Source organism: Pinus tabuliformis, chromosome J, assembly GCF_031772625.1.
Source record: "Pinus tabuliformis cultivar Carrire ecotype Pingquan chromosome J, CPIR1, whole genome shotgun sequence".
In the NCBI taxonomy this organism is placed as follows: domain Eukaryota; kingdom Viridiplantae; phylum Streptophyta; class Pinopsida; order Pinales; family Pinaceae; genus Pinus; species Pinus tabuliformis.
Genome location: NC_142295.1, coordinates 348,728,900 through 348,739,904, shown reverse-complemented (window position 1 = coordinate 348,739,904; position 11,005 = coordinate 348,728,900).

Sequence of the window (11,005 nt, the reverse complement as noted above, 5' to 3'; positions counted from 1 at the left end):
TATTTGTCATGTCTAGTGAGTAGATGGATGAGATTTAATGAGTGCAACAATATTTACAAGCACATCTGGGTTAATTGATTATTTTGATTCTCATACTAATTTTGGTACATGTTCATTGCATGCCATTTTTAAAATATTTTTTATTATATTGAAAAGTTAGCATTATGATTTGACACTTGTTTCCCCTTTACTATTTGCCAATTGTGTGTCTATATATATATAGATATATATATGGTGAATTTAAGATTCTATTGCCACAAGATGTCTTCAAACAAAACCAGATCACTGTTTAAACTGAGTCCTATCACAATCTGCCACTAGGGATATACCAAAAGTAAGAGGGAAACCAAAACTGCTAATAGGTCTATCAAAATCTAATCAACTGTTACTGCAAAAAACAAAACCGCCGAAATAAACTAGACTACTGAAAGTAAAAGACATGAGCCAAGGGGCTGAATGAGACATCAAGTATCTTTTCAAGTGATTGGGGCCGGTTCTTATGCACTTGGACCTACTAGTGCTGGAGGTTTCAAGCCACATTGTAGATGGCCCTCTATGTATGCTAACCGAGCATCTAGACTGCGGACAAGAATGATGATGGTGTTGGTATCTTTAAATTTCCCTTAGAGAGGAGATGATGTTGTTGTGGTCCTCGTGTTTTCCTTTAGGACCTTGCACAAGAATGTCTTCATTTGCTAGTTGAGGATAATTGAATTAAGATATTGGCTTCATTTTCCCTTGGTATGCATAGGGTCAAGAACCCAATTGGCGACTTTGGTTTGAATCTTAGAATCAGAGTAAGCTCGACGGTCATTAGTGGTCAAAGATTATATTTGGCTGATTTCCTCTTAGCTTAGCTCTTTGGAGGAGTGGAAGAATGAAAAATGGTCGCTGAGCTTGGGATTGAGCTTGAGATAGACCTTGAGGGCATTTACCACTAGACCCTAACGACATGCATCTGTTGGTGGGGCATGGTATATTGATGTAGAACAAAGGAGAGTGTGGATGACCCCCAATATACAAAGAAGCCAAGAAGAGAGTAGGATAGGGCACCGAGTAAAATAGACATATTTAAGATTGAGCTGTTAGGGAAGTCTGGAGTGAGCTTTGGCAAGTTGTGATAGAGGATCAACAGATTGACTCTGGGCAGGGTTTGACAACCATAAGAAACCAATGACACCAATACTAGTGCACACAACCAAAAAACTCAGTGAATTATGAACTAGAATCCATCATTTAAAAGCTATCAAATTGAAACAGCCGAGGGCATTGTAAAATTTGGATGTAGAACAAATTATAGAGCAATGGTTGGCCCATCGGGCTTGGGAATGCTTTAGAATGAGGACAAGTCTTTGTCGGTCACCTCCTACCCTTGTTTGAACTCTTGTCGTCATTACCGCCTACATTTTTAGAGGTCCCCTCCTCGACCATTGTCGCCTAGCTCATCACGCGGATGGATAAGACTAGGTACATGCCTTGAAGGGAAGCATCCCATGAGTCAACACCACTCTGTAATACAACTCTCACATAACCATCACCATAGGAGGGAGCATCACCTTATATTGCAGACGAGCCACAAGAATTGACATAGGACACGGGGCCATGACATGGGGACTGAAGCTCCATAAAGCATGCGTTGCGAGGGAAATATCCCCCATATGTCAAGAGAATGTTGTAGGAACTATTGAAGAACATGGAGTTGAGGTTACCCAACCAAGAATATACAGACAAAGAACAAGTTGCCATCTTAACGTGAATGAAATGAATACCAGTTAACATGTGTGATTGCATGGGGTGGGACAGCGACGCCATCCCCCACTCTTAAATGTGGTGGGAGGTGACGTTGTGGTGGGCTCACCCCTTCTTTGTTGAAGCGACTTCCAGAACCTCGATTGAGGAATATATATACTGACGTGTCTCTGTGCTCGAGTGTAAAAGTGATGTTGTTGGTACCAGGGAATCCCACAATTACACTCACTTAAGAGTGCTTAGGCTCTAAGCCGTTACAACAATATTCTTCAAGGCATCAAAGCTCAACATGTCACTAGCGAAGATTTCACTGAGTGGGTAAGATAACAATCATTTCACTCAACCACTCAAAATGGCCCTAATTGACATACTTTTTGGGCGTTGAGGATGAGTTGGAGAAAGAAATTAGCTTCTCTCAACTTGAAGGCAAGAGAGAGGTTGCTAGTACCTGGCCAACCCACAATATAGACTCACTTAAGAGTGCTACACAGTTACTCTCTTCTAGAGCTACGAACATGTCAAACTACGAGGGCTTGAACTTGGGTGAGAAGGATCACAACAATTCTGTCCAATCACCCAAGCTAAACTCAATTGACAGAGAATGATAATCTATGTAGAAATCAATTTTTTTTAAGCAATGTATCTATTTGGCGAATTTGGTTTGAGTAAAATTTTGTTCTCAATCCATTAATTACCCAAACAAAAAAACAAATATTTCATACAAAATGCCAGGAAATAGGAATGGGGCAAAAACTCCCCTATCCCATGATATATAGATTTCATAAGTAATATCTTCATCTGTAGGAATTTAAACCTAACTGTAGTCTTCCCAAGTATTGACTACCCTCCAATCGTCAATTTGGCTTAACATTTTTAGCAACAAAAAATGCAATATATGGAATGTGAGACTGCAAATATTTGAGAGAGGAGCAATTATCCCACCAAGTAGAGAGTCCGTGTATCTATTGTGTCAAAACTCTGATTGTAGCCAAAATGAAGGTATTCAATCCTCTGTGGGTTAAGGCAAAGATTCCTATTCTTATACACCCAAGATGAGGATAAGAAGTGTTATGCTTTTGGGCTTCTTTTTGTAGTTCCTTGGGATCTAGTAGAGGAATCGTCTCGGTGAATTCAATGTTCTCTTGTATTTGATTGAGAAATACAAGAATTACCAGAGAAACCAAATGTTATTGGCTTTGATACAAATTTGGATCGCATCGGTCGCAGAGGCTTCCTCTGACAAAGAATGAAACTTGCAGATAAGTACGATTCTTCACTGTGTTACACAAACTTGTACACAAACCTTCCGACAAATCCAATGCAAAACAAGCTCTTTCAAAGATCTCCTGCCTATACGAGCAAAACTGCACTTTAGGATTCTAAGCGAACCTCCAATGAATCTCAGACGAACTTCACACAGTGAAAATATAACATAGAGATATAACGCAGCCAGAAATGAGACAAAATACTTCTTTTATTAATTTGCAGAATAACTAGATATTACAATCATAGAGTCTTGGTTTTTATCAGAGATTGACTGCTAAGGCATTTATCAGTTATACTAGCTCAGAACAAGCTAGAAATTGAAGGCTTCCTGGCCCGTTGCAGACTTTGCCTATGAACTAGAGAACTCAAACCGAAAGACTCTTCCCTAAGAAAGTTTGGCCACTTTAGGTTCTCACTAGGCTCATAGGTCCTGATGTGCAGACTTCTCAGACTTTAGACTCTCTATGACTTAGACTCGAGAATTTCTTTGTGATGCAAGCAGATCGCTTTCAAGATGTAGATGCAGAGCAGAGATAATTCTTGACTCTCAAACCCTAGATTTCTCTAACTCTCGATGCTTCAAATGGTTCTCCTCCCCCTTATTTATAAGAAGTTGGGGGAGACAAAAGGCATCCTATGGTACTACTGATATTGACTAATGTCTTATCCATAGATGCTATCAAATGTGGGTTAAAGTGCACCAATCGTCAAAGAAGTGCTTTGAGTCTTAGAGAATTGTTTGGTAAAGTTTTATAATAATGACTTTGGGACTGTAGGGAATTGTCCTAAAAGTATACAAAGTGGAGATGCAAGGCATCCCACGGTACCTTTATTTATATGGTGAAGATATTATCGAAATCCCATGATATTGGTCACACTCATTGTCAAGTGACTAGACTTTTACATTATTTCACACAATGGATGTTTTTATCATGCAAAGTCCACGATAAACGAATGTATGTACAATAGTTATGTTCCCAACATATTTATGCTAGAGAATCTTTGTTTGACATATCTTCCATTGGTGTCCCATGCTTTAGAAAAGATGTGTCGAACTATCATGGGCTTCCCTAATACTATTTGATGGTTTATTTTTGTAATGACTAACCATTGGTGATGTTTAGCCATAAAATCGAATCCCATCATTTGTGAATCTGTTCAAATCTGCTACAGTTTTACAAGGCTGGTGAATGCAGTTCATACATTTTTTGTATGCTTGTCTGTAATCTGATTGGAAATAAATGGGGTCCATAATAGTCTTGTTGATGTCGAACTATGTCCACCATTCTTTTAACCAGCCTGGTCGGTGTAGTAGCTAGGTGACAAATAGTAATTCAAATTTTAAGAGAGTATAATAGGTACAATTTGGTTTATCTCTGCAAAGTAGGTTCCACCATAAACAAAATCAGGAAAAATAAGTTTTGGATTATGTTGAGGCCACATGAGTCTATGGAATTTTGGATCTCTGGCTCTATTTATCACATAATATTTGTGAAAAATATTAAATCTGTTAATTTCTCTCCCCAAATTATGTTCAGGTCTTTGAAATGAAGGTTTAAGGCAACTTTTGCCAGGTTTGCTAGATGTCTAGAATGGTCAAAAACCATATCATGGATCCATTTGTTGGATTTGGATAATCCTTACATTTTCGGACCAAATGTTGTAGATCTCCATGAGGTTGGAAATTTGTGTCTAAAACTTTGAGTGTTTCGAAGTTGCGACGCTGGTTTCCAAGAAATCATATAAGCTTCCCAATTCATGGAGTCTGGAATTTCTATGAGAGCCATTTATGGATTTCGAAAAGATTAAAACATCATAAATATATACAATTAACTAATCAAAATATGGTCTGAAAACTTGATCCATGACTTTTTGGAACTTAGAAGGAGTGTGATTGAGTCCAAAAGGAATAACATTCCATTTATAATGTTTGGAGGGGACACTGAACGCTGTTTTGAACTGATCTTTTTCCTTGATTGATACTTGCCAGAAACTTGACTTCATGTCAAATTTTGAAAATATATTTGCTCTTGCAATTTTGGCTATTAGTTTTACTTTGTGAGGAATGAGATAAGTATTGTCAACCAGAACATTATTAAGTGGTCTATAGTTTATTACCAATCTAGGTATTATTAAGTGGTCTATAGTTTATTACCAATCTAGGTACTCCTAATAATTCGAGAGAGATTATTCACATGGAATCCGTAACAGTTCCAGGAACTGTTAGATTCTCTTATTAGTCGTCTTTTCAAAAGATCTTGTATTTCTCTTTGGCAGAGCTTTTTGTATTCTTCATTAATTGGGATGGCTTTGCTCTTACAAGGTTTTCCTATATATTTAGTTTTGTAAGGTAGTTCTACAAAATACTATTTTCTGTGCCAAAAAACATTGGGTTCCTCTGCAAAACATTTTGCTTCTAACTATTTCCTCAAATATTCTAATTTTCTTATGACTATAGCTTGTCTCAATCCTTCATCAATCTTAAGATGGGATTTCAGGTTTTGGAGCTCTTCTATACGCTTTTCAGATCAACCCAATTCTTGCATAGCTTGCACCATAGTTGAAATCCTTGGAATTGAGACAAAAGGCAATGTGATGGCTTGTAAATACCCCTGCATGATTTGGGACAAAGATATAATATCCAGATTGACCATCATCTAATTTCACTGAACCATGGGGTTCAATGACTGCGAAGAATGGATTTCCCAAAATACAGTCTACTGGGATGCTTCCTACTGCAAATTTAATATTTATGCAATATTTTTCTAAACAAATGGTGGTTTTAGGAACTTCTTATTGAAAGTTGTATTCTTGTGTTCCTAGCCCTATGACTTCTCTTCTTGCCTTAGCCCAATATTTAACAAGAATTGATTTTTTATTTACTACATTTATGTCTGCCCCTGTGTCCAATAGAGTCTTTAGAGTAAAGACTTCACCTTGGATTTTAAATTCGAGCATAACATCATATCCTTGGTGTTGGACTGCCATAATTTTCATATTGTTTAGCATTGAGAAGTCATCTGATTTAACCTCATAAATTCTATATTTGAGTTCTTTCTTAAAAAGGGTTTTTGTTTTGATACCCAATGATGTTATGAAGTTTTTTTGTTTTGTTTTGTTTTTGGTTTATCCCTTTTCCTTTTCTAATTTGGCAACTTGAGCTTTAATTTTACTGATTTCTTTTTCATATATATATATATATATATATTTTTTTTTTTTTTCTCTTCACTGACTTCATTGATTGTAATAACTCTTTGTTTATCTCACTGATGGTTTCTTTGAAATGACTTAGTATTCTTTGCATATGAAGCATCAAAAAAGAGGGCTCTTGAGGCAGTGCCTTTGCTTGAGGGGTTGTGTAGAAATTTGGTTCTTAAGCATGGTTTGTAGGAATGTTTCCATCATTTTTTCTTTCATCTCTCCTTCATGAAACATTTTGATTAATGCTAAGGCTTTGGCTTCTTCATCGTCAAAAACATGAGCCATCCGCATTTTTAATTTCTGTTGTAAGACAGGCTCTTCTTCAAAACTATATCCAGAATCTGGCTTTGAGCTACTGCAATGACAATTTTCTGAATCTGTGCATCTACAATAATCAACAAGAAAAACTGCATCATGATCATTTGTGGATTCTGAATCAGAAACACTGAATTTGGAAGTTTTTGTAGAGAGAACAGTTTTGTCCCAAAACATGTTCTTCTTCGATGTGAATATTAAGACAATTTTCAGTTTTATGGAATTTAGAACCACATTTGTAACATTGAATTTGGACTAGTGGTGTCCTTTCTTCTCTTCTTTGCTTATCTTGTTGGTATTTCTTAGTGATTTCTTGTGATTTTTTCCCTCTGTATAATTTTGATTCTTCTCCTTGGCAATTATTTGAAGTATGCCCCTTTTCTCCACATAACGAACAGGTGAGTTTATTGCAGACCTCTTGCTTATGTGTCCTAAGATGAATATCTTGAGGACCATAATAGTGGGATCTGCAAATACTTTTGTAATATCCTTTTGCTTTTTTGGATCTATGGGGCTTGACAAAATAGTTCATTTTTCTTTTTGAAATTTTCTTTTATGGCTTTTTTCATTCTTTTATTGTGTACAACTTGATTATCTATTGATAGACCATATTTATTACAGATAGACTTGCGATCAGGCAACTTGGACAATTTTTGTATGGATTTGTTCACTTTCATGCCTTTATAGGGTCCTACCAAAGTTTTAGTTATGAGGTTGTATATCTCTCACCAAGTATAAGATTCATAGGGATTTTGAAAGACTTTTTGAATCTTCAAGTAATTTACAATTTTGGAAAAAAGAGCGACAATATATACTTGCTTCCATAAAATATTTTTGCTATATTTTACTTCATAAATTCTCTGGACCCAATCCTTGTGAAAATCTTCATATTAGGACATCTTTTTGCATTTGAGATTCATTAAAACCAATGAGTATTTATCTGAAATCTGTCTCTGCACCACACCAGTGCTCAAGAATGAATGATGTCAGAGCACCTATCATGTTATTTTGTGGATTCCCATCTCCATTATGTACAATATCTCCTACGTCATCTTTCACTGTTTCTTCTGCCATTATGTCTACAAGTGCTAGAGAGGACTCTATTTCCCACCATCTCTAAAGGGTACCAGTGAAACATTGAATCAATGTCTTACAGGATTCTACTTCACTTTTTTCCCTCATGCACATCAATGTATATTCCATGAACATTTGATTAATCATTTGCCTTATTTGGCATGAGCTTAAGTTATCAATGTTCCATTATTTATGGGCATCAATGAAAAATGTGTGAGACTCATGCAACTTTCCTTTACCGCTATGCCGGGGGTATTGGCTAGGTAGTGGTTCATAGACTGGGAAAAGATGAGAATCATATGAGGATTTTGGTTTCTCTGTTTTTTATTTTGGAAACAAACTAGGCAATTTATCTATAGTCTTCTGGATAGAATGTATTGGCACAAGATGGCTAAATAATAGTGAAGAAGGGATCTCCTTGTATTTATTTGTTAAAGACATTTTTTCAAACGTGAGGAAATGTCTTCAATATTTGCATGGGTTAAAACAAACTTTCTATTTCTTCAAATTGAATATCTATTTTTGCTGACAATGTCTTTTCTACATTATAACTTTCTCGAACAAAGTCTTATATAGTAGAAATAGAAAACGGAAACTCATTCATGCTTTTATTTCCACTATTTACAGAAACTTGTAAAGAGTCTACTTGTTCCTTCCGTGCACTGGTTGCTGATGGATGTACTGCTAATCCTTTCAGGGCAGTGTTAGTCCAATTTATTTGCTCACTGACTTTTTGTACTCTTCCATCAATCTCTAAAGGTACTGCTCTAGCACCTTTTCCTGTGTCTTCAAGGATGATTCCTTTATATGGAGGAAAAGTAGAAGATGATTCAATCTTTGTGCCATCACTGGTTGTCCACAGAGGTTTTGAAGAGGAGGAGGATTCTGCAGATATCATCTATACATCCATATTTTCTTCTTGTTTCTTCCATTCATAGAAAGAAATCCATGAATTTGTTTGATCCATATATTCTTTCCAACTTAATGAGAGATTTGTCTTCTCTTATGGGGATGTGGTCATATTGAATATTTTGGCGTTTGGAGGAGTGAATAAGTCCCATTTTAACATTCTTTTCATCCATTTTGTGTCCACTTTGTGCTTTGGACAACCTTCCATATTAGTAAAGAATTTATATATCTTTGGTTTGGATGGATTTTTGCAGGCATTTGGCACAGGGTTTTGAAACTGATAGGATGGAATTATGACTCTGCTTTAGGGATTGATAGAAGAGTACAAAAAGTCAGTGAGCAAATAAATTGGACTAATACTACCCTGAAAGGATTAGCAATACATTCATCAACGACCAATGCACAAAAGGAACAAGTAGACTCTTCCTCACACTGTGAAAAAATGTCTTTAACAAATAAAGACAAGGAGATCCCTTCTTCACTATTATTTATCCATCCTGTGCCAATACATTCTATCTAGAAGACTGTAGATAAATTTCCCAGTTTGTTTCCAAAAGAAAAAATAGAAAGACCAGAATCCTCATATGGTTCTCATATTTTCCCAGTCTATGAACCACTACTTAGCCAATACTCTTGGTATTCTACACCTAATTTGAGCGGTAAAGGAAAATTCCCTAAGTCCCACACATTTCTCATTGATGCCCATAAAGAATGGAATATTGATAACTTAATCTCGGGCCAAATAAGGCAAATGATTGATCAAATGTTCACGAAATATAAACTGATGTGCATGAGGGGAAAAAGTGAAGTAGAACCCTATAAGACATTGTTTCAGTGTTTCACTGGTACCCTTTAGCGATGGTGGGAAGAAAAATCCTCTCTAACAATTGTAGACAAAATGCCAAAAGAAACAATTAACGATGAAGCAGGGGATATTGTACATAATGAAGATGGGAATCCACAAAATAACATGATAGGTGCTTTGACATCATTTGTTCTTGAGCACTGGTGTGGTGCAAAGACAAATATTTCAGATAAACACTTCCAGGTTTTAATGAATCTCAAATGCAAAAATATGTCCCAATATGAATATTTTCATAGGGATTGGTTCCAAATAATTTATGAAGTAAAAGATAGCAAAAATATTTTATGGAAACAAGTATATCTTGTTGCTCTTCCTTCCAAATTTGTAGATTACTTGAAGATTCAAGAAGTCTTTTAAAATCCCTATGAATCTTATACTTGGGGAGAGATATACAACCTCATAACTAAAGCTTTGGTAGGACTCTGTACAAGTATGAAAGTGAGAAAATCCATACAAACGCTGTCCAGTTTTCCTGATAGCAGATCTATTTGTAATGAATATGATCTATTAATAGACGATCCATTTGAAGAATGAAAAAGTCCATAAAAAATTTTCAAAAAGAAAAATGAACTATTCTGCTAAGCCCCATAGATACAGAAAAGCAAAAGGATATTACAAAAGGATTCTCAGATCCCACTATTATGGTCCTCAATTCATCTTGGGACACATAAGCAAGAGGCTTGGAATAAACTCCTTTGTTGGTTATGTGGAAAAAAGGGCATACTTCAAATAATTTCCCACAAGGAGAAGAATCAAAATTACACAAAGGGAAAAATCACAGAAAACCGCTAATAAATACCAACATGATAGACAAAAAAGAGAAGAAAGGAAACCACTTGTCCAAATTAAATGTTACAAATGTGGTTCTAAGTTCCATAAAACTTAAAATTGTCCTAATATTCACTTTAAAGAATAAGTACATGTTTTGGGACAAAATTGTTGTGATTCTACAGAAACTTCTAGTTTCAATATTTCTGATTCAAAATCCACATATGATCATGATGCAGTTTTTCTTGCTGACTATTGTAGATACACAAATTCAGAGAATTGTCATTGCAGTAGCTCATAGCCAGATTTCGGATATAGTTTTGAAGAACATTTCTTTTAACAGAAATAAAAAATATCTATGGTTCATAATTCAGACGACGAAGAAGCCAAGGCCTTAGCAGGAATCAAACTGCTCCCTGAAGGAGAGATGAAAGATAAGTTGATGGAAACATCCCTGCAGACCATGCTTAAGAAGCAAGGTTCTACGTCAACCCCTACAAGCAAAGGTACTGCCTCAAGAGCCCTTTTTGTTGATGCTTCATATGAGAAGAATACAATCATTTCAAAGAAACCATCAACAAGGTAAACAAAAATTTCTTGCAATCAATGAAGTCAATCAAGAGATAGAAAATATGAAAAAGGAAGTTAGTGAAATTAAAGCTCAAGTTGCCATATTAGAAAAGGGAAAAATGAAGAAAGAAAAAGAAGATAATATCCCAGAACATCATTGAGCATCAGAACAAAACCCCTCTTTAATGAAGTATTCAAATATATAGATTTATGAGGTTAAATCAAATGACTTCTCAGGGCTAAACAATATGAAAATTATGGAAGTTCAACACCAACAATATCACGTTA